The sequence below is a fragment of the Schistocerca gregaria genome, chromosome 9, assembly GCF_023897955.1.
Source record: "Schistocerca gregaria isolate iqSchGreg1 chromosome 9, iqSchGreg1.2, whole genome shotgun sequence".
NCBI classification, from domain to species: Eukaryota; Metazoa; Arthropoda; class Insecta; order Orthoptera; family Acrididae; genus Schistocerca; species Schistocerca gregaria.
Window position 1 is genome coordinate 173,253,411 of NC_064928.1, and position 27,838 is coordinate 173,281,248.

At 45.5% G+C, this 27,838-nt stretch overlaps 1 protein-coding gene across 2 annotated transcripts in view; it reads left to right on the forward strand.

Annotated features, from left to right (window-relative positions):
• The window catches only part of LOC126292018 (facilitated trehalose transporter Tret1-2 homolog), a 184,839-nt gene that overhangs the window by 74,144 nt on the left and 82,857 nt on the right, over window positions 1-27,838 (forward strand). For both annotated transcript variants that reach the window (XM_049985810.1, XM_049985811.1), the window contains exon 3: window positions 19,285-19,423. The gene's annotated coding sequence lies outside the window, so the exon portion shown is untranslated. The remainder of the gene's footprint in view (window positions 1-19,284; window positions 19,424-27,838) is intronic.

The following is a 27,838-nucleotide window of genomic DNA, read 5'->3' on the forward strand; positions in this document are numbered from 1 at the left end:
TGGATTGGGTGTAAATCTTGGGAGTTTGGCGGCCAGGAGAGTACGGTAAACTCAACTTGGTACTCTTCTAGGTACATCAAGATAGTAACTGTTCCGAAAGAACAGATACCAATTATGACCATGCAGCTTCTGTGGAAATAAATGATAGTTAATCGAAACCCTGAACTGCCAACAAGTGTCGATGATGTATCTCAATGGGGACAGCTGAAAATTGTGCCTCGACCGGGACACGAACCCGGGATCTCCTGCTTACATGGCAGATGCTCTATCCATCTGAGCCCCCGAGGGCACAGAGAATAGCGCGACTGCAGGGACTTATCCCTTGCACGCTTCCCGTGAGACCCACATTCTCAACTGTCTACAACCTACATTCGCTATGTTTCCGGCCGTGGCACACATTTTCAGCTGTCCCCTTTGAGATATATCAACAACCCCTGATTGCAGCTGAGGGTTTCGATTAATTATCATTGTTTCTAGAGAAGCTGCATGGTCATCATTGGTATCTGTTCTTTCGGAACAGTTACTATCTTCATATAGTTAAAGTCTATCCTGCCATTGACCCTTTTCTATGCGAATCCTCACCCTTTGCCCGAACTCTTACGGGAATATCCACCTTAGTTGGGTTGTTTTGGGAAAGGAGACCAGACATCGGAGTAGGGAAGGACGGGGAAAGAAGTTGGGCGTGCCCTTGCAAAGGAACTGTGGTGTCACCGGCAGACACCACACTTGCTAGGTGGTAGCCTTTAAATCGGCCGCGGTCCGGTAGTATACGTCGGACCCGCGTGTCGCCACTATCAGTGATTGCAGACCGAGCGCCGCGCACGGCAGGTCTAGAGAGACTTCCTAGCACTCGCCCAGTTGTACAGCCGACTTTGCTAGCGATGGTTCAATGACTTCTACGCTCTCATTTGCCGAGACGATAATTAGCATAGCCTTCAGCTACGTTATTTGCTACGACCTAGCAAGGCGCCATTATCAGTTACACTGATATTGCGAATCATGCACTGTCACGAGCGACGTTCGTCATTAATGGATTAAAGTTAAGTATTCCAGCAGCTACGTCCGGTTTTTTTTTCAATTCTAATTACCTTGTCATGTTCCAGACCTCACGCCAGCCTGCGTGAGCTAAACGCGTGTTTCGGCCTCCTTTAATAACACGGTGTTGTCTCTCCTGCCAACCACAACAGGAACCATCCCAGCATTTGCCTGGAGCGATTTAGGGAAATCACGGAAAACCTAAATCAGGATGGCCGGAAGCCGAATTGAACCGTCGTCCTCCCGAATGCGAGTCCAGTGTCTAACCACTGCTCCACCTCGCTCGGTCACCTTAGTTGGCACGAGTAACGAGTAAATGGGCAAATATCCTTTAAGAACATACCGAATGTTGGGAATTTGGGTCTGACGGGAACGGTGCAAGGGATAAGTCCCTGCAGTCGCGCTATCCTCTGTGCCCTCGGTGGCTCAGATGGATAGAGCGTCTGCCATGTAAGCAGGAGATCCCGGTCAGGGCACACATTTTCAACTGCCCCATTGAGGTACATCAACATCACCTGTTTCGATTAATTATCATTCCTTCTAGGTACGCATGTACACTGTCAGCTGTGTGAGGCGTCGCGGTGTCCTGCTGGTAGACGCCATCGAGCCGACTAAAATACAAACAGTGGGAAGCGGTGGACATGGTCCCTAATGACAGATGTACACTTGTGTTGATCCATTGTACCTTACAAAATGGAGAGAACACCGATAGAAACATTATAGAGACCTTATTGCTCCCTCCCCGTTGCAGGGTGCTTGCTTTCCGAGATTTCACGCCGTTCACACCCACAGTCACCTGCCTGACGGAGCATAACATGTGATTCATGTGAGAAGGCCACCTGCCGGGCACTCAGTGGACGTGCACTTGCGGTGCTGGCGTAAAAATTCCAGCCTTCGCCGCCGATGAACAGCAGTCAGCGTGGGTGCACGGACCAAGCGCCTGCAACGTTCGCTGAACGCTCGCTCAGGAGTCCCTGTTTACAGCAGTCCCAGATCGAGTATATTTCCGAACGGGGACAAAAATTTGATAGTGGCGCCCTTCTCCCTTCCCTCGAGAGCTTGAGACTGAACGTCAAAAATTTTAAAAAATCGATTTTTCAAAAATATGTTCATTTGGTAGCGCACATCCTTCTGAAGAAATGGTTCAAATGGCTCTAACCACTATGGGACCTAACATCTGAAGTCATAAGTCCCACAGAACTTGTTGTTGTTGTTGTTGTTGTTGTTATGCTCTTCAGTCCTGAGACTGGTTTCATGAAGCTCTTCCTGCTACTCTATCCTGTGCAAGCTTCTTCATCTCCCAGTACATACTGCAACCTACATCCTTCTAAATCTGCTTAGTGTATTCATCTCTTGGTCTCCCTCTACGATTTTTACCCTCCACGCTGCACTCCAATACTAAATTGGTGATCCATTGATGCCTCAGAACATGTCCTACCAAGCGATCCCTTCTTCTAGTCAAGTTGTGCCACAAGCTCCTCTTCTCCCCAATTCTAATCAATACATCCTCATTAGTTATGTGATCTACCAATACAATCTTCAGCATTCTTCTGTAGCACCACATTTCGAAAGCCTATTCTCTTCCTGTCCAAACTATTTATCGTCCATGTTTCACTTCCATACATGGCTACACTCCATACAGATACTTTGAGAAAAGGCTTCCTGACAGTTAAATCTATACTCGATGTTAACAAATTTCTCTTCTTCAGAAACGCTTTCCTTTCCATTGCCAGTCTACATTTGATATCTTCTTTACTTCGACCATCATCAGTTATTTTGCTCCCCCAAATAGCAAAACTCCTTTACTACTGTAAGTGTCTCATTTCCTAATCTACACTCCTGGAAATTGAAATAAGAACACCGTGAATTCATTGTCCCAGGAAGGGGAAACTTTATTGACACGTTCCTGGGGTCAGATACATCACATGATCACACTGACAGAACCACAGGCACATAGACACAGGCAACAGAGCATGCACAATGTCGGCACTAGTACAGTGTATATCCACCTTTCGCAGCAATGCAGGCTGCTATTCTCCCATGGAGACGATCGTAGAGATGCAGGATGTACTCCTGTGGAACGGCTTGCCATGCCATTTCCACCTGGCGCCTCAGTTGGACCAGCGTTCGTGCTGTACTTGCAGACCGCATGAGACGACGCTTCATCCAGTCCCAAACATGCTCAATGGGGGACAGAGCCGGAGATCTTGCTGGCCAGGGTAGTTGACTTACACCTTCTAGAGCACGTTTGTACTTGCAGACCGCATGAGACGACGCTTCATCCAGTCCCAAACATGCTCAATGGGGGACAGTTCCGGAGATCTTGCTGGCCAGGGTAGTTGACTTACACCTTCTAGAGCACGTTGGGTGGCACGGGATACATGCGGACGTACATTGTCCTGTTGGAACAGCAAGTTCCCTTGCCGGTCTAGGAATGGTAGAACGATGGGTTCGATGATGGTTTGGATGTACCGTGCACTATTCAGTGTCCCCTCGACGATCACCAGAGGTGTACGGCCAGTGTAGGAGATCGCTCCCCACACCATGATGCCGGGTGTTGGCCCTGTGTGCCTCGGTCGTATGCAGTCCTGATTGTGGCGCTCACCTGCACGGCGCAAAACACGCATACGACCATCATTGGCATCAAGGCAGAAGCGACTCTCATCGCTGAAGACGACACGTCTCCATTCGTCCCTCCATTCACGCCTGTCGCGACACCACTGGAGGCGGGGTGCACGATGTTGGGGCGTGAGTGGAAGACGGCCTAACGGTGTGCGGGACCGTAGCCCAGCTTCATGGAGACGGTTGCGAATGGTCCTCGCCGATACCCCAGGAGCAACAGTGTCCCTAATTTGCTGGGAAGTGGCGGTGCGGTCCCCTACGGCACTGCGTAGGATCCTACGGTCTTGGAGTGCATCCGTGCGTCGCTGCGGTCCGGTCCCAGGTCGACGGGCACGTGCACCTTCCGCCGACCACTGGCTACAACATCGATGTACTGTGGAGATCTCACGCCCCACGTGTTGAGCAATTCGGCGGTACGTCCACCCGGCCTCCCGCATGCCCACTATACGCCCTCGCTCCAAGTCCGTCAACTGCACATACGGTTCACGTCCACGCTGTCGCGGCATGCTACCAGTGTCAAAGACTGCGATGGAACTCCGTATGCCACGGCAAACTGGCTGACACTGACGTCGACGGTGCACAACGTTCGACGGCCAAAACCGCGGTTCCTGGTGTGTCCGCTGTGCCGTGCGTGTGATCATTGCTTGTACAGCCCTCTCGCAGTGTCCGGAGCAAGTATGGTGGGTCTGACACACCGGTGTCAGTGTGTTCTTTTTTCCATTTCCAGGAGTGTAATACCCTCATCATCACCCAACTTAATTCGACTACATTCCATTATCCTTGTTTTGCTTTTGTTGATGTTCATCTTATATCCTCCTTTCAAAACACTGTCCATTCTGTTCAACTGCTCTTCCAAGTCCTTTGCTGTCTCTGACAGATTTACAATGTCATCGGCGACCCTTAAAGTTTTTATTTCTTCTCCACGGATTTTAACACCTACTCCGAATTTTTCTTTTGTTTCCTTTACTGCTTGCTCAATATACAGATTGAATAACATCGGGGAGAGGCTACAACCCTGTATCACTCCCTTCCCAACCACTGCTTCCCTTTCATGCCCCTCAACTCTTATAACTGCCATTTGGTTTCTATACAAATTCTAAATAGCCTTTCGCTCCCTATATTTTACCCCTGCCACCTTCAGATTTTGAAAGAGAGTATTCCAGTCAACATTGCCAAAAGCTTTCTCTAAGTCTACAAATGCTAGGAACGTAGGTTAGCCTTTCCTTAATCTAGCTTCTAAGATAAGTCCTAGGATCAGTATTGCCTCACGCGTTCAAATATTTCTACAGAATCCAAAATGATCTTCCCCCGAGGTCAGCTTCTACTAGTTTTTCCATTCGTCTGTAAAGAATTCGTATTTTGGAGCCGTGACTTATTAAACTGATAGTTCGGTAATTTTCACACCTGTCAACACCCGCTTTCTTTGGGATTGGAATTATTATATTCTTCTTGAAGTATGAGGGAATTTCCCCTGTCTCATACATCTTGCTCACCAGATGCTAGAGTTTTGTCAGGACTGGCGCTCCCAAGGCTATCTGTAGTTCTAATGGAATGTTGTCTACTCCAGGGGCCTTGTTTCGACTCAGGTCTTCCAGTGCTCTGTTAAACTCTTCACGCAGTATCGTATCTCCCATTTCATCTTCATCTACATCGTCTTCCACTTCCATAATATTGTCCTCAAGTACATCGCCCTTATATAGACCCTCTATATACTCCTTCCACCTTTCTGCTTTCCCTTCTTTGCTTAGAACTGGTTTCCATCTGAGCTCCTGATATTCTTACAAGTGGTTCTCTTTTCTCCAACGGTCTCTTTAATTTTCCTGTAGGCAGTATCTATCTTACCCCTAGTGCGATAAGCCTCTATATCCTTACATTTGCCCTCTAGCCATCCCTGCTTAGCCATTTTGCACTTCCTGTCGATCTCATTTTTGAGATGTTTGTATTCCCTTTTGCCTGCTTCGTTTACTGCGTTTTTATATTTTCTCCATTCATCAATTAAATTCAATATTTCTTCTGTTATCCAAGGATTTCTACTAGCCCTCGTCTTTTCACGTACTGGATACTCTGCTGCCTTCACCACTTCATCCCTCAAAGATACCCATTCTTCTTGTACTGTATTTCTTACCCGCATTCTTGTCAAATGTTCCCCCTGCTCTCCCTGAAACTCTGTACAACCTCTGGTTCTTTCAATTTATCTAGGTCCCATCTCCTTAAATTCTCACCTTTTTGCAGTTTCTTCAGTTTTAATCTACAGTTCATAACCAATAGATTGTGGTCAGAGTTCACATCTGTCCCAGGAAGTGTCATACAATTTAAAACCTGATTCCTTAATCTCTGCCTTACCATTATGTAATCTATCTGAAACCTATCAGCATCTCCAGGCTTCTTCGAAGTATAGAATCTTCTTTTATGATTAGGTTATGCTCTGTGCAAAATTCTACCATGCAGCTTCCTCTTTCGTTTCTTACCCCCAATCCAAATTCACCTACTACGTTTCCTTCTCTCCCTTTTTCTACTGACGAATTCCAGTCACCCCTGACTACAAAATTTTCATCTCTCTTCACTATCTGAATAATTTCTTTTATTTCATCATATATTTCTTCAATTTCTTCGTCATTTGCAGTGCTAGTTGGCATATAAAATTGTACTACTGTGGTAGGCGTGGGCTTCGTATCTATCTTGGCCACAATAATGCGTTCACTATGCTGTTTGTAGTAGCTTACCCGCATTCCTATTTTCCTATTCATTATTAAACCGACTTCTACGGATCGAAGCGTGGAATGTCAGATCCCTTAATCGGGCAGGTTAGAAAATTTAAAAAGGGAAATGGATAGGTTAAAGTTAGATATAGTGGGATTATTTGTGTCCGGGAAAAAAGATCTCTTTAGAATATTTGCACTTTTCATTCCTTATTTGTCTTTTGTGTGACGTAAAATTAAATATAGGAAACATGAAACCACTAAAGACAAGAGACAATCAACACGGGATCAATTTCCTCAATCCGTAGGTCCAAGCATTTTATATCTCAAATCTTGTTACAGTCTTGTACGACGTGCTTTCCTTTGTGCGAAAGAATCTATTACCTCATCAAAGTTCGTCATACGTTTGGCTACATGAAAAATCAAAATGTCGTTGTCTGATACTGAAAAAGCTGTTAATACGAACAGTAGCCAACACTGGTATAATTTTTCAATTTGATTACGTCTGTTTTGTCACTGTGTGCTAGATAAATAAAAAATACACGCCAAATAAGCGAGATTATTTTCCACAAATTTATCTACCTCGTTTATAACGCGAGAGAAGACAGGGTTATTCTAAATGATTGACCCATTTTCAAAGATTCGTGTGTATTCAGTTATAACACCAATGAAAAGAGGAAGTTTGAAAGTTTTTGGCGGACGGCGGCGGGCGGGCGGCGATGGTTTCAGAAGGGGCCGGTAGAGTTCGCGCTGTCAGTTGTGAATGCGATGGCGACTGTTGAGCGCAAGGTTTTCTGCGTTCTTAGTTCGCGAAAAGTGAGCGGGCATTTCGTACCAAATTCTTATTCAACCACCACCTCGCAAAAGCATTAGCCGTTCGTTTAAGCAATTTAAACAGACTGGGAGTAAGTGCAAACGACAGGCCGACCACGCGTGTCAGAGGTTGTTGTTCAACGGATTCAAAAACGTTCTGTGCGCAGTCCCAATAAGTCCACCAACAGAATCAGTCGAGAATTTGGAATACCCCTGAACCGTGAATTTTTACTTTCAAAATCTTTTTCTTAAAGAAATTACTTTATTTACTAGCGATTCACCAAGAACATTAACACATTTAATCACACTAGGTGAGCGTGGAAGTAGTTGCCAGGAAGTAACTGATAGGAAAATAAAATTACCTTTAACAAATGTGAATTTTATTCCTGTAAGACTTTTCATAAAAAGATTTAAAATTACAATCATAAAACACCCTTTAAATTATTATTATTATTATTATTATTATTATTATTATTACACTAGGAGCCTTCGGGCTGAGAAGCTTCAGCTGCTTTTCAACACGGCCGTAGTCACGACCGCTAACGACGACCTCTGAAAACACATTAATTACGCACCCCGTAAGAGGGATGGAAATGGTAGATTACCTTAAACTAAAAATTTTAACAACTCACACAAACACATTAAGTACGCACCGCTTAAGAGGGATGGAAATGGTACAAACACTCACATTAAGAAATGATTTGCCACCAAAAGTGCAAATTGTTTTTAAAAGGGCTCTTATGGTGGAAGATTGGCAACTTTATAAAAATGACTATTTAAATAAAACCCATGAAATTCAGACTTACATAAAGTGTACAATATGCTCTACATTACACATATACCGCCTCGCAAGATGATAGGCCTTTACGTTAATTCTATAAATTCGTTAACACCGAATCCTACACACATGACAGAGGCAGCTATTAACGTATGGCAGATCGACAGACAGACAGACAAAAACTAACTGCCTAACAAATGCGGACGAGAGACAGGCGAGCAAGCTGGAGACGAGAGACTGACCAAGAACACAAGTAGAATTTAGCAAGTAACTGAAACAACATATCACTAATCACCCAACTTCTAATAACTGCGATTTCTAGCGAAGACCTGGTGCAGCACCCCCAAAACGCTCTCCCGAAACGTCCGCTGCCACCAGCTTCGACGGACGCAGGAAGGCGCGCCGATCTCCCGTCTCACGGCGTCGCAGCTCGCACCGGCCAGCCGATGTGGTGGTTTCGCTTCTGTTACTCTCGTGTGACCCGCGAAGCCACTACCCCTTTCTATACGGCGCGGCCCACTGGACTCACGTGGAGACCTCGCATGCGTCGACGCTCCAGGCGGACAAGTCGTGTCCCAGTGCGCGGCCGACCAACCGATCGATCCAATCGCCAGTGCCCATTTGCCTGAGGAAACTCGAGCAGACTGGCGGCCTAACACATGCTAGCACTCCGGACGACCGACAGGCACTAATCGTCTCACCAATGCGGACAAGAGACAGACCCAGACTAACTTGGCCGACCAACTGACCAGACTCGCCTAGACTGACAGACTGTCCTGGCTGTCCAACTGCCTCCGACTGACTGACTGACTGACTAACTGCCTATCCGCTTATCCTCGCCGAGACTTACAGACTCACTCTTTTGCGGAGCCGATAGCGCCCCTTAAGTGCACTTGAACAGGCAACTTTTCCCCTTTTCCACCAGAGGGAGACACCAAAGCTGCGATTGCCACAGCGGTGCCACCGCCAGAAACGGAGGGCGACTGTTTCACACTACGCGCTGCGGCGCGCTCTTCAAAATAGCAATTTTTACCACGGCTCAACCCCTACCAGCTGTATGGCGAGTTTTGAGACAGCGTTTGCTGTACAAACCCTACCGATTACAACGTGTGCAAGCTCTCAACTCCAATAACAAAGAGAAGCGTCTCGCATTTTCTGGTTATATGCTAGTAAAGATGGAGGATGACTCATTTCTACAGCGTGTAACTTTTAACGATAAAGCGATGTTCCACCTTAGTGAAAAAGTCAACAGACACAATGTCCACGTATGGGGTATGGAAAATCCACATTCACCATTGCCCGAAAGAGACTCACCGAAGATCAACGTTTTCTGTGCCGTATTCTGTACAAAAGTTTGTGGACCATTTTTCTTTGCGGAAAGAACTGTAACGAGAATCACGCACCTTGAAATTTTGGAACAATGGCTGTTCCCTCAAGTTATGGAAGATTCCCAGGATTTCATTTTCCAACAGGATGGAGATCCGCCCCATTGGCACCGTGATGAACGAGGCTTTTTGGATGACTCCCTTCCTCAGTGCTCGATCGGTCGCAGGGGACTTGAGGACCTGGCTCTGCACTTCTGGCCACCGAGATCTCCTGATCTCAGACCCTGCGACTATTTCTTATGGGGCTATGTGAAGGAAGCTGTTTACGTCCCGCCTCTACCGACCACTCTGAACGATCTGGGGAACCGGGCCACTGCTGCCGTGCACTCAGAAACAGCAGATACGCTTCTGTGTGTGTGGGACGCGTTTGGCTACCGCGTCGATGTTTGTCGTGCAGCCAAAGGTAGCCACATTGAACATTAGATTTAGTAGAGCGTAAGCTTAGTGACTGATGATCTGAGCAGCTTGGTCCCATAAGATCTTACCACAAACTTAAATAAAAATAAGTAAATAAATAAATAAATAAATTCAGATGCCTGTTAGGCATACTACAAGCGAAAAGTTTTATGTTAGGAAATAGTTTCAGATTTCATTCATGTGCTCTGGTTCCTCACGGAGCGAGGTGGCGCAGTGGTTAGCACACTGGACTCGCATTCGGGGAGACGACGGTTCAATCCCGTCTCCGGCCATCCTGATTTAGGTTTTCCGTGATTTCCCTAAATCGCTTCAGGCAAATGCCGGGATGGTTCCTTTGAAAGGGCACGGCCGATTTCCTTCCCAACCCTTCCCTACCCCGAGCTTGCGCTCCGTCTCTAATGACCTCGTTGTCGACGGGACGTTAAACACTAACCACCACCACTATCACCATCTGGTTTCTCAAACACGAGATCGAAAAGTGGTAGTAGTACGAAACTTTTATATAACTCTGAAACCGTTATATTTCTTGTCCTTCCTCGTTCAAATAAACAATCTTGTTATCACTAACTCTGTAACTATTCCTTTCATAGTCAAAACATATTCTCCTGTTAACTTCGCTAACCCTGCCAGAATCACCGGTTTAGTTATCCCACGTTATTTCTCCGGTTATGTGTTATTACCTGTTCGTACAACGACGTTTTTCCTCGCTCTTCCGAGAACAGGACTGAAGCGGCTGCCAACTGGGGCTGTGCAAATGGCCCTTAGTAGTCTAGCGGTATGGCAAAAATTTCCTGTAAAAATTTCATTTCTTAGATACACCGACAATATGTAATCTTTCTTACCTGTTAATCGTGTTAATCCTGTTAGTCGTTTATTTCCACTCTGGGATTCTGAAGCTGTGGATTTCACTAATAATTATAACAACGCCGACCATTTGCACACCCAGTCAACCACATAAATAAACAGCGATTGGCACTCAGCTGTTGGGGTTTATTCGACTCAGCTCATGTAGTCCCGTCCCCTTTTGTTTGCAGGTTTCACCGAGCAGGGACTTCAAAAATCAACTTATGATACGTTCAGAAATCAGCTTAGAATGTGTACAAAAATCTTCAAAAACCAACTGGGATGTGTTTCAAATTATATCAATAATCGATAGACCAACGTGCGTTGGATGATAGGCGCTTTGTGAAGCAAGGTTTTTTTCTTGAAGAATGTGAGTTCGTCGCCTTCTGAAATTGCCTCTACATCTACATCTACATCTACATCTACATGACTACTCTGCAATTCACATTTAAGTGCTTGGCAGAGGGTTCATCGAACCACAATCATACTACCTCTCTACTATTCCGCTCCCTAACAGCGCGCGGGAAAAACGAACACCTAAACCTTTCTGTTCGAGCTCTGATTTCTCTTATTTTATTTTGATGATCATTCCTACCTATGTAGGTTGGGCTCAACAAAATATTTTCGCATTCGGAAGAGAAAGTTGGTGATTGAAAATTCGTAAAAAGATCTCGCCGCGATGAAAAACGTCTTTGCTGTAATGACTTCCATCCCAATTCGCGTATCATATCTGCCACACTCTCTCCCCTATTACGTGATAATACAAAAGGAGCTGCCCTTTTTGCACCCTTTCGATGTCCACCGTCAATCCCACCTGGTAAGGATCCCACACCGTGTAGCAATATTCTAACAGAGGACGAACGAGTGTAGTGTAAGCTGTCTCTTTATTAGACTTGTTGCATCTTCTAAGTGTCCTGCCAATGAAACGCAACCTTTGGTTCGCCTTCCCCACAATATTATCTATGTGGTCTTTCCAATTGAAGTTGTTCGTAATTTTAACACCCAGGTACTTAGTTGAATTGACAGCCTTTAGAATTGTACTATTTATCGATTAATCGAATTCCAACGGATTTCTTTTGGAACTCATGTGGATCACCTCACAATTTTCGTTATTTAGCGTCAAATGCCATCTGCCACACCATACAGCAATCTTTTCTAAATCCCTTTGCAACTGATACTGGTCTTCGGATGACTTTACTAGACGGTAAATTACAGCATCATCTGCGAACAACCTAAGAGAACTGATCAGATTGTCACCCAGGTCATTTATATAGATCAGGAATAGCAGAGGTCCCAGGACGCTTCCCTGGGGAACACCTGATATCACTTCAATTTTACTAGATGATTTGCCGTGTATTACTACTAACTGCGACCTTCCTGACAGGAAATCACGAATCCAGTCGCACAACTGAGACGATACCCTATAGGCCCACAGCTTGATTAGAAGTCGCTAGTGAGGAACGGTGTCAAAAGCTTTCCAGAAATCTAGAAACACGGAATCAACGAGATCCCCTGTCGATAGCGGCCATTACTTCGTGCGAATAAAGAGCTAGCTGCGTTGCACAAGAGCGATGTTTTCTGAAAGCATGCTGATTACGTACCAATAGATCGTTCCCTTCGAGGTGATTCATAATGTTTGAATACAGTATATGCTCCAAAACCCTACTGCAAACCGACGTCAATGATATAGGTCTGTAGTTCGATGGATTACTCCTACTACGCTTCTTAAACACTGGTGCGACCTGCGCAATTTTCCAATCTGTAGGTACAGATCTACCGGTGAGCGAGCGGTTGTATATGATCGATAAGTAGGGAGCTATTGTATCAGTGTAATCTGAAAGGAACCTAATCGGTATACAATCTGGACCTGAAAACTTGCCCGTATCAAGTGATTTGAGTTGCTTCGCAACCCCTAAGGTATCTACTTCTAAGAAACTCATGCTAGCAGCTGTTCGTGTTTCAAATTCTGGAATATTCCATTCGTCTTACGTGGTGAAGGAATTTCGGAAAACTGCGCAGCGAAGGTATTTACTGCGTCTTGCCGCTTGTGTACTTTACATACGACCAGAATTTCTTCGGGTTTTCTAGCTCTCGGGGCAGATAGTCCGGTTTGTCGTTCCCCCTCCCCGTCCAGTTGCGGGCGTTGTTGGTAGCTCCTTGGTTAACCGTGGCGGTGAGTTGCTCAACGGTTGGACGTCCACTCGCCGTTACACATCTTTGTGTGTGTCGTACACCGCTCCCATCTGTGGGCCGTGCTGCAGCACAGTTGCTTCGGTGCCAGTTTTGAATAGCACCATATCGACGTGCAGGGTATATTTTAAACACGCCGGAACGAGAACTGTTTAGAAACTCGGAAATGGTTCTACCCTTCGGCCGAAAGCGGATGATTATGTCCTTTCTCATGTCAGATAAATCGCTCGGTTTCCGCACAACGAAGACTGCGCTGTTTTCCGTGCGCTCCCGAGTCGGCTTATATATCCGTCGGTGCTAGTGCGGCCACCTGCCCTCTGTGAGTGGTTGCTGCCCAATGACGTTGAACATAGGGGTGGTCACATTAGGCTCACTGGACTCTGTATGTTTTACCTGGTGTTCCAAATAGTTCCAGACATCCTCTATGGCATTAGGATTTGGTGACTTACAAGGGGAGGCCGCCAATTGTGAAATTCAGATTCGATTCATACTGCGCATAATAAAAGCTCATGGCCAGAGGTGTAATGTGGCAAAGCACCAAGATGCACTTCTCAGCCGCTGTCGAGAAAATCGACAGTTAAAGCAAACCGCTGCGGTGAAATACTCTCTACGATTAACAATTTTCTACAGCGTCGTGGCGCAGCAATAAGCGCTCGGGTTCGTAATCCGAAGGTCGCCGGATCGAATCTCGCGCCAGGCAACTTTTTTTTAGTATGTTTTTTGTAATTCAAATGTACACACACACACACACACACACACACACACACACACACATATATATATATATATATATATATATATATATATATATATATATATAATTCCCAGCATTCAGTTGCAACAATTATGCATATAATAAGTTGTTGAAAGTCGTTTGTAGTGAAAAAACTGGCGACTTCGAACACCATTATGTTTTCCGCAAACAAAGTTGTATTTCATGAATGTTATTAATTGTCTTCATAATGCTAAACACGTATAGTTAACGGAAGAGGTAGAAACGATATTCCGAAACGAATACGTATAGCGTAAGTCAAACGTTCGAATTAGAATAGAGACCCCACGAACACAAATTTGCTGTGGCAGGTATGAAATATGAACTCCGTTACTCGCTCGTTACACATGAAGGACGGATGTTGAATGGGCCGAAACGAGCCGCCGCATAACAGAGTAGTTGCCTGCTAACTTCGAAAGAGTGTAGATGCGGTCCCTAGCGCAACTTATAACATCGTCGAAAGTCAGTGCGGACGTGAGAGCTTTGGTACACCCTGTTAAACAAACGGAAAAATGGAGGCGGTAGAATTCGAGAGCGATCCGCCTTCACCAACATGCATAAGCAATGAATTACAAAAAACCAATAATAAAAAAAGTTGCATGTCGCGAGATTCGATCCGGCGACCTTCGAATTACGAACCGGAGCGCTTACCGCTTCGCTACGACGCTGTAGATAATTATTAATCAGAGACAGTATTTCGCAGCAGCGGTTTCTTTTAACTGTCGATTTTCTCGACAACGGCTCAGAAGTGCATCTTGGTGCTTTGCCACATTACACCTCTGCCCATGAGCTTTTATTATGCCCAGTATGAATCGAATCTGAATTTCACAATTGGCGGCCTCCCCTTGTTAGCGAATGAGTAGAGATTGCGATTAAGTGTCTGTGTGTTCGTCACACCATAAACCTGATCTGGTGTCACCGCCAGACACCACACTTGCTAGGTGGTAGCCTTTAAATCGGCCGCGGTCCGGTAGTATACGTCGGACCCGCGTGTCGCCACCATCAGTGATTGCAGACCGAGCGCCGCCACACGGCCGGTCTAGAGAGTAATCATCTTGGTATTGAAGCTCTTTTTTCCGTGTTTGCTTTAACAATATATATGTTTTTGGATAGGGTCGGTCATTGTAGAAACACAAGACGTCAGAAAAACCACACCATGTGGTAAAAAGGTATGGATTATCATAATTTATGTGTTTTTTCAAATATCTATAATTACATTTTTTAAAAACTAATAGCTACATGTATACAAAACAACAAAGAACGTTCTTTATCTTTAACAGATGTAAAATAAAAACCCACTGAGGATGCTGCAACTGCAGTGAAACATGTTTGGGTTATAAAACAAAACTGTGTTTTGCTAAAGGCGGACCCTATCCAAAAACATATATACGGTCTAGAGAGACTTCGTAGCACTCGCCCCAGTTGTACAACCGACTTTTCTAGCGATGGTTCACTGACAAAATACGCTCTCATTTGCCGAGACGATAGTTAGCATAGCCTTCAGCTACGTCATTTGCTGCGACCTAGCAAGGCGCCATTATCAGTTATTATTGATATGGCGAATCATGTAATGTCAAGAGCGACGTTCACCATTAATGGATTAAAGTTAAGTATTCCACCAGCTACGGCCGTTGTTTCTAAATTCGAATTTCCTGGTCCTGTTCCAGACCTGACGCCAGCCTGCGTTAGCTAAAACGCGTGCCTTTCGGCCTCCTCTAGGAACACGGTGTTCTGCCAACCACAACACCTGAGATGACAGCGATGTTGGAAAACGAGAGCGCCTTGAAGATGTCGTTGCAATCGGCGGCTTGGGTCATCTGAAAAAAGAGGCGAAATCGCGATTCGCTGGATCGGTACAATCAGCTAGTGCCCACTTCCGGCACTGTTTGGCTGGCTCGGGACCGTGAGGTTCGTCTGCTGCTGTGACCAGTGGCCTTTCCCGAAGTGATCGACTGCAGATGTCCCTTCTATGAAGCTTTTTTCGCAGTGTTAACTCGGGCACTGCTTGAGAAGGATCTGCACCAATTCCTGTAGGGTTTCAGACCGATCAGCATTAGCGGTGGCACTCGTCTCTGGTTCGTTTCGGTTGAGATTTTTTTAAAACAGCTGCTGTTACACAGTTTTACGTGGCAGCGAGTGGTACGCCATTTCTTGTAGACCCGTTGCTCAGTCTGCAAAGATACGGCAACAAATTGGACAACTTCACTCACCTTGTGGACCTGGGCACGTCCAAACATGACACCTGCTCTTTGCCTGTCGTTCAGGTCTCGATATCTACATATCTGACTGTGGTGATTCTACGCAACCGATTGGCAGATACACACCGCTTAACTACCATATACATGACGGTACACGATGCTTTTCATGGCCGCCTAGTACCAATACTACACCTACAGCATTCCACATGGAGTAACCTGATCTTTTTCAGGTCCGACTCAATTTTCATTCGATGACCCTATATGGGACATGTGGAATCTACATCTACATCTGCATCTATAGCAACACTAAACAAGCCAACTGACGGTCTTTGCCAACTCGTGGTTTTGGTAGCACTAACTCATCTCACCCTTCCTTGTTCTGTTTGCTAATTAGCTTTAATTTCTTTTTCGGGGCACAAAGGAATTAAAGACATTAGTTGCAACGAGCATCTTTTTATATCAATGTGGAATTCGGGGCTTGAATTCGACACAGAGTCTGCCGCTTACTAGTCAGTTGAGCTGATCGCTACGCCATCCACACACAGCAGTCACCGCAACCACATGGAATACCCTAACATGCCTCCCGTCAGGGCCATTTTCTCAACTTATACCACCCACTGCCGATGTCGTGCCCCCTCACGTTAGCCTCCTTACCCATGGCATCTCGCCGATTCCCGTAAGAGTTAGAGCCTGGTATTCATCTGTACTCAGGAGTACGAAATCAGCGGAAGGAAGCACTCGTGAGTTCTAAGGTGCTGCCAGCAGTCCGAATAGCACAATATATGTAGCGAGTTCAAAAAATGGTTGTATACTCCTGACATTTCGAGTATGTGGGCGACCTGCAGTGTATGGTGTCTGAAGAAAATTCACTTGCCAAGATCGCTGAAAAACCCATTTTGTTGGATGACCGGTTTCGACAGAGCCATGCTGTCATCGATGGATCATATGCTTTAAAATACAACATTTTGAGTAATACAAGTACTTTCACATTCCACGTACACTTCAAAAATGTTCAAATGTGTGTGAAATCTTATGGGACATAACTTCTAAGGTCATCAGTCTCTAAGCTTACACACTACTTAAGCTAAATTATCCAAAGGACAAAGATACACATCCATGCCCGGGACCAAATGTACACTTCGCACAATCGTGAAGATCACGTCAAAATTAAAGGACTCTGTATAAACATAAACATAGCTGTATTGAGCCGTTTAGAAATTGTTCACGTTTACCACCAGCTGGTGACACTGGTGGACAGTATGTTGTAATGTCTTAAAGCATAGGATCCGACGATGACAACGTAGCTCTGTCGAAACCGGTCATCCAAAATACGCTTTTTTAGCGATCCTGGATCGTAAGGTTTTTAAAGTTACCTTGGAAATACAATGTACAGTGCTTGAGCAGCTGCTCATTAGCCACACGTTTCTGTAGTCACTGTAAAGAGACCCTCGAGCTGATATAAAGAGCGAAGCCGCAGGACGGTGTAAGACTGGAAACGAGTAATCTGCAGTGACGAATCGCGCTATAGGCAGGGGCTTTGCCGATGCACGGTTAACGTCAACTACCATTATACGTAGTTCCAACAGTGAAGTACGGACGTGTACATTGGTGTGTTTTGCGCGTTTATCTGTCGTTTCCTTGTTGTGCTTAAAAAAGCAATAAACGTGGGTACGATATGTATACGTTTTACAGTATTTTGCGTTAGAAGAGGTTTGCGGAAGTTTGTGTGTGAATTCGTAAGGGACCCAACTGCTGAGGTCATCGGTCCCTAGACTTACACACTACTTAAACTAACTTATGCTAAGAACAACACACACACATCCATGCTCCAGGGAAGACTGGAACCTCCGGCTGGAGGGTCCGCGCAGTCCCTGACATGGAACCTGAGACCGCGCGCCGCGTTAGAAGACGATGAATGTTTCTATGAGCATAACAACGCACCGTGTCATAGAGTAGCCACTGTGAGACAATTGTTTGCAGGTAACAGTATTCCTGAAATGAACTAGCGTGCGCAGACTCCCGACCTGAATCCAGTGGAACACCTCTGGGATAAGTTGGAAATTTGGCTTCCCTCTAGACTAGGCAGTCCAACATCACTACCCTCTCTGGCTTTGGCTCTTCAGGAAGAAAGGTCCCGGATTCGTCCACAGATATTCAGACACCCCATTGCATGTGATTGCAGCAGAGTTCAAGGCATCGTAAGAGCGAGGATGGAGACATCCCATATTAACGTCCATTACTAGGTGTTCGGATACCTTTGATCAGATAGTGTATTTTGCACACCTGTGGAACAGTTTTGTGACAGCGAGTATCCCCAAGATTTTAAGCTTCTTAGGCAATGTAGTCCACTCGTGATGCCTTGTTTTCACGTTCTGTAATGCGGCGTGGATGGCCAACACCTTGTCAGCCACTTTCCATAGACACCAACGACAGTAGCACGCCGACAGCCGACCAGCACTGCCGTTTCCAGTACCGAATGCTCGCTGTCAGGCTCCAGTCCGTAATAATCTGTCCTTCTCCAGAATAGATTACTCAGTGGATTTCCTAGTTTGGCGGCCATGTCCTCTCTACAATGATTTCGCGTTGGTATCTGCTGCGCTCGTACAGGCTGGTCAGAAAGGGTGTTGAAGGATTGGTTGTACTGAGGAATAACTTTTAAGAAAAAAAATTCGATACGTTGCGCCGTTTTCGAAGTTAGCCGATCAGGCCGTTGCACGTGCATTGTTTAATTCAAGGTTATGGCACATATTAAACAATCCGAGCCTTTCAAAAGTTAATCATGAATACCTTCTGAATTTCCTCATCCATTCTTAATTAAGGATTATGGAACACATTAAGCGATCCTTTCAGAAGTTGAATTCGAGCAACGCACCAGATACAATTAACGTCAGTTGTTCTCATAGCGTAGATGACTGAGCACCAGACTGTTCAACCATTGGCTCGGATTCGGTCCTTACTACCGCCTCATGTCCAGTCTTTGTTCGATTTTAAGAAATAAAATGAAGAACGCGTTTGGCTTCACCACCTCTGGCGGGATGCTTGATAGCGCACCCAATGACCTGACTGGCTAACCTCAGTGCTAATTAACTTGGAAACGGCGACATGTACAGAATTTTTTCTTCACTATTATTTCTAGGCACAATCTACCCTACAACTATCTTACAAGCTTTTCAACCAGTTCCTGCCCACCCTGCGTACATCCCTTACTGCGTGGCGTACCCGGAACGCATTAACTGGGAGTAGACCTGTCGTGGCAGTTGCTCATAATACTTTTGGTTCTTCATTGTATCATGGTTATGCATGATTCAACAATTTTTCATTTCTCCTCTAACCATTGCCACTTTCGGATTTTGCACTTTTTGTCAGTTTCATTTCTTATACGTCTTGATTTCCTAAATTCTTACAGGTATTTTCTGGTTTCGTCAGTTAAATTCAGTATCTTGTGTGTACACGGAATATGCCATTATCTGCTGGACCACAGAACAAGAGACGTACGTCTTGGAGTAACGCCGTTTCGTCTTTCCGTTTTCAGGTGAGCTGCGACCAATCACGGAGTGCGACAAGACGCAAGACGGCTGCTGCCAGCAATCGAACGCGGACCCCTCGCCAGGCTGGAGATGTATGTGACGTGAAGCGGCCGCATCCTGTCCGCCTCCTCAGGTGACACAAAGGTGAGACCACATGTACATAAAGTGTAGTGTGTGTGTGTGTGAAATCTTATGGGACTTAACTGCTAAGGTCATCAGTCCCTAAGCTTACACACAACTTACCTAAATTATCCTAAGGACAAACACACACACAACCATGCCCAAGGGAGGACTCGAACCTCCACCGGGATCAGCTGCACTTCAGCGCCCGAGACCGCTCGGCTAATCCCGCGCGGCACATAAAGTGTACACCGAGCCCCCGTTTAATTATTACAGCTGATGTGGATCCTGGATTGTAAGGATAGCCGTGAAGCATGGACCGTCCAAAATTATTTTACCTGGGTCTGCTATTCATTGCATTAAAAAAAAGAAGGTTGCTAAATGTTATTCTTCAGAGATTATAGCATTTTTATTTGTTAGGAATAGGATGAGCAGTAACCTGCAAATGTTCTTCAATAACGCTGTAGTAGACTGGGATGTGCAGTCACTGAGTGACTGTAGGGATGACCTGAATGGAATTTAAATGTGACGTACTGATTGACAGTTTGCTCTGGATGTGGAGAAATGTAATAATGCCGAAAAGCAAGGAAGACACTACTTAATGCTCAAACACAATATTGGTTGCCCGATGCAGAAACACTGAGCTGTGGAAAATGGTGTGTCAGCATCCCACGTTGGCGGCCCATAAACCAGAACTATCATCTTTATATACAGGGTGTTACAAAAAGGTACGGCAAAACTTTCAGCAAACATTCCTCACAGACAAAGAAAGAATATATGTTATGTGGACATGTGTCCGGAAAAGCTTACTTTCCATGTTAGAGCTCATTTTATTACTTCTCTTCAAATCACATTAATCATGCAAAGGAAACACACAGCAACAGAACGTACCAGCGTGACTTCAAACACTTTGTTACAGGAAATGTTCAAAATGTCCTCCGTTAGCGAGGATACATGCATCCACCCTCCGTCGCATGGAATCCCTGATGCGCTGATGCAGCCCTGGAGAATAGCGTATTGTATCACAGCCGTCCACAATACGAGCACGAAGAGTCACACATTTGGTACCGGAGTTGCGTAAACAAGAGATTTCAAATGCCCCTATAAATGAAAGGCAAGAGGGTTGAGGTCAGGAGAGCGTGGAGGCCATGGAATTGGTACGCCTCTACCAGTCCATCGGTCACCGAATCTGTTGTTGAGAAGCGTACGAACACTTCGACTGAAATGTGCAGGAGCTCCATCGTGCATGAACCACATGTTGTGTCGTACTTGTAAAGGCACATGTTCTAGCAGCACAGGTAGAGTATCCCGTATGAAATCATGATAACGTGCTCCATTGCACGTAGGTGGACGAAACTAAAATGAGCTCTAACATGGAAATTAAACGTTTCCAGACACATGTCCACACAACATCTTTTCTTTATTTGTGTGTGAGGAATGTTTCCTGAAAGTTTGACCGTACCTTTTTGTAACACCCTGTATACTAAGATGGTATCTGTTCTTTCGGACATGTCCGAAAGAGCATATACCATCTTATAAAAGAGCATATACCATCTTATATATATATATATATATATATATATATATATATATATATATATATATATATATATATATATATATATATATATATATATATATATAGTTAGGACTCACCGCCCACTTGACCATCTTCTTCTTCTGTGCGAATGCACAAACAGTGCCCGAACTCTTACGGGAATCGGCAACGCCCGCGAGTAATGAGTATAATTGGCGAGGGCACTACGAATGTAGTGCGGGACATTACGTTGAGAATGCGGGTTTCACGGGAGGCGTGCCAGAGATAGATCCTCTGTGTCTTCGGGGGCTCAGGTGGATAGAGTGTCTGCCATGTAAGCAGGAGATCCCGGGTTCGAGTCCCGGACGGGGCACAGATTTCCATCTGTCCCCGTTGACGTATGTTGACGCCTGTAAGCAGCTAAGGGTGTTCATTTCATTGCAATATCATCTTTATTACGAATTTCCGGTGAAATCGTCCTCCTGAAAACAGCCGCGTCGGCCGCTGTGACAGAGCGATTCTAGGCGCTTCAATCCGGAATAGCGCTGCTGCTACGGTCGCAGGTCCGAATCCTGCCTCGGGCATGGATGTGTGTGATCTCCTTAGGTTTGTTAGGCTTAATTAGTTCTAAGTCTAGGGTTCTGATGACCGCAGATTTTAAGTCCCATAGTGTTCAGAGCCATTTGAACCATTTTGAAAGCGGCCACTTGTATACAGCGATGCACTATTGAGTTGTTTACAGTCTTCCCGTTGGATGAGGTATCCGTAGTGGGCACCGTGGGCCAAACGTGCTTCGCTTATATATGTTGCCATGCAGAACTGAAGGACGAGATACACGAATTGACGGAACGTACGAGGTGCTATCCAAAATTTTCGGGACTGGTTTTGCCATCTGCTGAAAACCTTACCTTTGGACTAATGGTCACTATCACCCTCAAAGTAGTTCCCTTCCGCACGTACACACCAGTCCCAGCGCTTCTGCCACTGGTCAAACGTTTTCTGTTCTTTGAGGGTGTTTATCACCGCCAGGGATGCTTCTCGAATCCTCTCTAGAGTGTCGAACCGACGGCCTTCCAACTTTAGTTTCAGTTTTGGCAACAGCGCGAAGTCGCAAGGTGCCAAATCTGGCGAGTACGCTGGGTGGGGTGCAGCCGCCATGTTGTTTTTTGTCAAACAGGTTCTGGTGAGCAAGGACATGTGACAGGGCGCGTTGCCGTGATGCCGCAGCCAGTTCCCTTGACGCCAAAGTTCAGGCCGTCGTCGCCGCACGTTTTCATAGAGCTCTCACAAAACGTCACAGTAGTATGCGGAGTTCACTGTATGGTTGGGTGGGACGAAATCTCTGTGCACAAGTCCCTTGGTATCAAAGAAGAAAACGATGATCATGCTCTTCACTTTGCTCTTCACCTGTCTCGCTTTTGTTGGTCTTGGAGAGCCCGGGCTCATCCACTGGGACGCTTGTTGCTTTGTCTCTGGGTCATAACCGTAAATCCAGCTCTCGTCGCCGGTGGTAACCGGTGACAAGAGGGTTGCATCATCAGATGCGGTCTGACGGGCTGTTCGCGGATCCATAGTAAAATCGCCACACACCAAACACAGAGTATTACGGATAACACTGTGGACAGGCAACACGTCCTTTCAGCTGAACGCCACTTCGCACGCTGACTCATCAGATATGCAGCTCTCGCCACCTAGCGGCGCAAAGATCTACTACTACTTTCCAGATTGCAGCACCTCGTATTGACAACTCGATGGAAATAAATTCGTGCAGTCCGTTAGGCGCCGACTTTATTGTTATGGATGACAGTAGCGATCTCATCGAACAGCGAACGTGGAGGAGCTGTTGGAACGAGACGACATTCGGCGAATGTACTGCCCTTTCCTGGTTGAGAAGGCAGTGAGACAGGGTTGTAGCCTATCCCCGATGTTAAACAATCTGTATAGTGAGCAAGCAGTGAAGGAAACAAAAGAGAAATTTGGATTAGGAATTAAAATCCATGGGGTGGAAATAAAAACTTTGAAGTTTGCCAATGACGTTGTAGTTCTGTCAGATACAGCAAAGCTCCTGGAAGAGAAGCTGAAGGGAATGGACAGGAGGATCTAAGACGAACATCAATAAAAGCAAGACGAGGATAATGGAACGTAGCCGATTTAATTAGGTGATGCTGAGGGTATTAGATTAGGAAATGAGACACTTAAAGTAGTAGATGAGTGTTGGTATTGGGGGAGCAAAATAACTGATGACAGTCAATGTAGGGAGGATATGAAATGTAGACTGGCAATGGGAAGGAAAGCGTTTCTGAAGAAGAGAAATTTGTTAACATCGAGTATAGATTTAAGTGTCAGGAAGCCTTTTCTCAAAGTATATGTATGGAGTGTGCCATGTATGGAAGTGAAACATGGACGATAAATAGTTTAGACAAGAAGGGAAAGAAATTTTCCAATGTGTTGCTACAGAAGAATGCTCAAGATTAGATGGATAGATCACATAACTACTGAGGAGGTACTGAATAGAATTGGGGAGAAGAGGAATTTGTGGCACAACTTAACAAGAAGAAGGGATCGGTTGGTAGGACATCTTCTGAGGCATCACGGGATCACCAATTCGGTATTGGAGGGCAGCGCAGAGGGTAAAAATCGTAGAGGGAGACGAAAAGATGAATACACTAAGCAGATTCAGAAGGATGTAGGTCGCAGTAGGTACTGGGAGACGAAGAAGCTTGCGCAGGATAGAGTAGTGTGGAGAACTGCCTCAAACCAGTCTCTGGATTGGAGACCACAACAACAATAACTGACCTTCAAGCATTTTCTGTGATTCATTAAAAAGGGTGACATCCGCATCAGTTGTCCAAATGTTTTCAAGGCCACTTTTTTGTTGTTCGCTCTGTAGACGAGGATGTGGATTTAGAAGCACGAATAGATAATAGCTTGATGCAGGAGAGAAAATGTGGTAGGTCACATTAAGCCGGAAGATTGATAACATAAAACAAAGCTATTTCACAGTGTCCGTGTGTTACAGTGTACAGTGTAATGTCCTTCATATCTGCGTGCGTGCCTAAAGGAACAGACACTGCTACGATCTGCAGCTGTCTGAAATAGCAGAAATGTATTCGCAATTGCGAATATTGTTAGACTTTAGCTGTACAGTTTATTAGTGGCATACGAAAATGTGTGCTGCTCTGGGAGTTGAGTCCGAATTTCAGGCTTTGCACCAGCAGTCCCCTTACCACGTCGGATATCCGAGTACGCCTCCCGGACTGATCTACACCTCCATACCTCACCGTGTATTCAAGTCTTACAACCTCACAGTTGCTGTGATTCCCGCACAGAAAGAGATTTATTTACACTAACAGAAAAATATTGTACACCTGGAAAAATGGCATCCGATGATGGCATATGCCACCTGGGGGATAGTAGCACTCCGTCTCCAGGTTACAAGTGGCCCATCGGGACCATCCAACAACCGTGTCATCCTCATTTCAGGATACGGATAGGAGGGGCGTGTGGTCAGCACACCGCTCTCTAGACCATATGGCAGATTCAGAGACCGGAGCCGCTACTTCTCAATCAAGTAGCTCCTCAGTTAGCCTCACAAGGGCTGAGCGTACCCCGCTTGCCAACAGCGCTCGGCAGACCGGATGGTCACCCATCCAAGTGAGAGCCCAGCCCGACAGAGCCTAACTTCGGTGATCTGACGGGAACCGGTGTTAACACTGCGACAAGGCCGTTGGTCTACCCTCTAATAGGTAATGTACAAAGCCAGAAGGCTATGGTGCAGATGTATGAAGCAAGCAGGCGACCATACCACGGAGACACACTCGTGCTCCTATAGCCAACCTGACGAGTTTGAAGGGGTCGAAATGCAGCCTTCCCGTAGGAGGGATGGTCCTTTCGAAGAATTGCCACGCAATTTGGACGTGCTGCGTCAGTCGTGCAACGCTGCTGGTGTCAGTAGCCACTTGAACACTCTCACTCCTGTAGACGAGGTTCTGGACATCCACACAGGGTATACGCCCACCAGGAGCGTTGTAAAGTAACAGCGGCAGATCGTACTGACTACCAAAGCACAGATAAGAGGCCTTGTGAACCAGACATGTCAACAGAAACTATTCGGAACAGGATATTAGCAGTGGGACTATAGGCGCGAACACCTCTAGCCTATCTTCCACTCACGGCACAGCATCGACGTGCATGGCTAGACTGGTGCCGTCAGAGAATCATTTGGAATATCCTTCAGCGATGGAAACAAATTCTGCATGCATGCGAGTGATGGTCGTTTGTGCATGTGACATCGACCTAGTGAGATTGTCTCGTAGAGTGAATTCATTCAAGACTTATTGGCCCACCCCAGACCTTATGGTCTGGGTGCGATAAGCTACCAATCTCGTTCACTTTTGGTGTTTCTGGAGGGTCTGCTAACCAGCGCTCGGTACGTGATGAAGACTCGTTCCTTTGCCGTTCTTGCAACAGATAAGTGGTGTGTTGCTCCAGCAGGACAACGCTCGCCCACGCACTGCTCGCGAAACTCAACTTCCCTGGGCAGCACTATCTCCGTACTTGTCTCCAACCGAGCACGTGTGGGATATGATGGAACGAAAAGTGACTTGTGTGATTTGTAACCTACAAATCTTACCCAGCTACGTGAACAATTTGATCAGACGTGGCATGACGTATCTCACGACAGTATTCGCCACCTGTATGATCGACTGGATGTAATAGTCAGCGCCTACATTGCCACGCATCGAGACTATGCCACAAACTAATATGGATGTTTCAGCATGGGTCGATACCTGGTACCTCAGAAGCGCTGGTGCAACTGATCTGTAATTTTAATCATTTTGTGTACTCCACATCCGCTGTTGCAAGAAATCTTGAGTAAATTTTGTAAGGAGTCAGGCAAATCCAACACCTTCCATGAAAACCCTGACATAATAAGCAAATCTAGTAGTACGTCACATAGCTCCGAATAAATCTTGACATTAAATTAACCAAAGTAATACGAGTAACGAGTGAGCAAATAGAATACCACAGACTAACACAAGAATGCCTAAATGCATGTCGTACCTTCCCACCGTGAGACAGACGCAGTTCCGAGGGGAGAAACGAGAACAGAAGCCGAGATCAGAACCGTGTTAAGCTAGAAGGCCCTACGATAAGGGACGGACTGGACACCCACGTCGCCAGCTAACGACTAGGGCCACACCACCCGCAAGTTTTAGCGTGAGACTTCTTCGCGTCTCTGTTACTTTAGGACCACCCCCCCAGCCCATGTTAAAAGATAGAGCCCTCTAGAAGAACAGTATAGTACGATAACGCTAAAAGGACCACACCAGCTACAAGTCTTAGCGTGAGACTTTTTCGCGTCTGTGTTACGTTGCAAACTCTAAAAACATTGCCCCACCACAAAAGTATAACGTTTCTCATTGGACAGACAGAATTTTTGTAGGCGGATCTTAAGGTTAACATTGAGACCCAGATTGGTCAGATGAAAACACAGCCAGATAGTTTTTTTAAACCATCTTCGGTACATGGTAGTAAGGAGAAGTTAGGAGAAGAGAGTTAGTTCCGAGATGGCGAGCTGGATGGCTGCTACGCCGGCCGCTGCCCCCCTGAAGCTGTCTAACCAACGACAAGGTAATGAACGCACGCAATGCCGCATAACAGCGCATAAAGCTTCACTCATAACTGCAGAAGTCTAATCTGTTACACCCCCTTTTTGCGTAATACTAGTGTCGATCGTAAATTAAAGCTCATGGTGTTCACATTTGCCACTTGAAGTAAAAATCTGAAACGCGATGATTTCTCTGTTATATAATTATTGAGAAACGACATCAGCCACTGTAATTTACGACAAGTTAGACAGGTAATTAAAGATAATTGAGGGTCACTGTAGATCATTTTGATAGTTTTCTCTTTTATGAAACTTAGTTTAAACCTAGATTATAGATGTGATATGGCATAGGTCATCCTTCGATCCACTGTAGAACACTTCCTTTTCTCAATAGCGCAACTTATAAACAATGTTTTGTGAGTAGAATAAAATTTCCAACGGTATCTTAACTGCTTTTTTGACGTTACTTTACCAGCTAACTAAAAATAGGATAGCCTTGATCCGCTTCCACTAAATTTAGTTAGTATTAAGATTGTTTTACATGGAGTGCAGTGGAGCTGACGCTGAGATCAATAAGTATTTGGTTGTATCATCGCTAGTCTCACTGAACTCTTCTGAATTCTACATGTCATGTGTGGTCTGGCGTCTCCTTACCAGCAACAGGTCCCAGGTTCAAATTAGTCAGTTCCCTAACAAACAGGCTCAGAGCGTCGTTGCGCGAAAGTGGTAGGGAGACACGATATAGAACAAACAGACGCCACCATGAATGTTTAGAAAAGTAGGGCCTTATAGCTTAACACATTTCTGCTCTCGGCTTCTGTTCTCATTTCTCCCCTAGGATCTGCGTCGGTCTCACGGTGGGAAGGTACGACATGCATTTAGGCATTCTTGTGTTAGTCTGTGGTATTCCATTTGCTCACTCGTTACTCGTATTACTTTGGTTAATTTAATGTCACGATTTATTCGGAGCTATGTGACGTACTACTAGATTCGCTTATTATGTCGGGGTTTTCATGGAAGGTGTTGCATTTGCCTGACACCTTACAATTTGAAACCTCTGGAAGGGTGTGCTAGTTCTTTCCCCCCAGTGTATTATTGTCATTACATGTAATAATTATATTTCAGTGTCTTTGTTTGACAGTGTACTAAGGAATGTCCTTCAGACATGCTTGCAGACAGGCTCTGACAGTAATAAATAAGTCTCTTCCTGTGCGGGAACCACATCAATTCAGCGAGTGCGTGACGTGACAGGTGGTCGTGTTTAGAGTTTTCTACATCTACGTTGCTATTC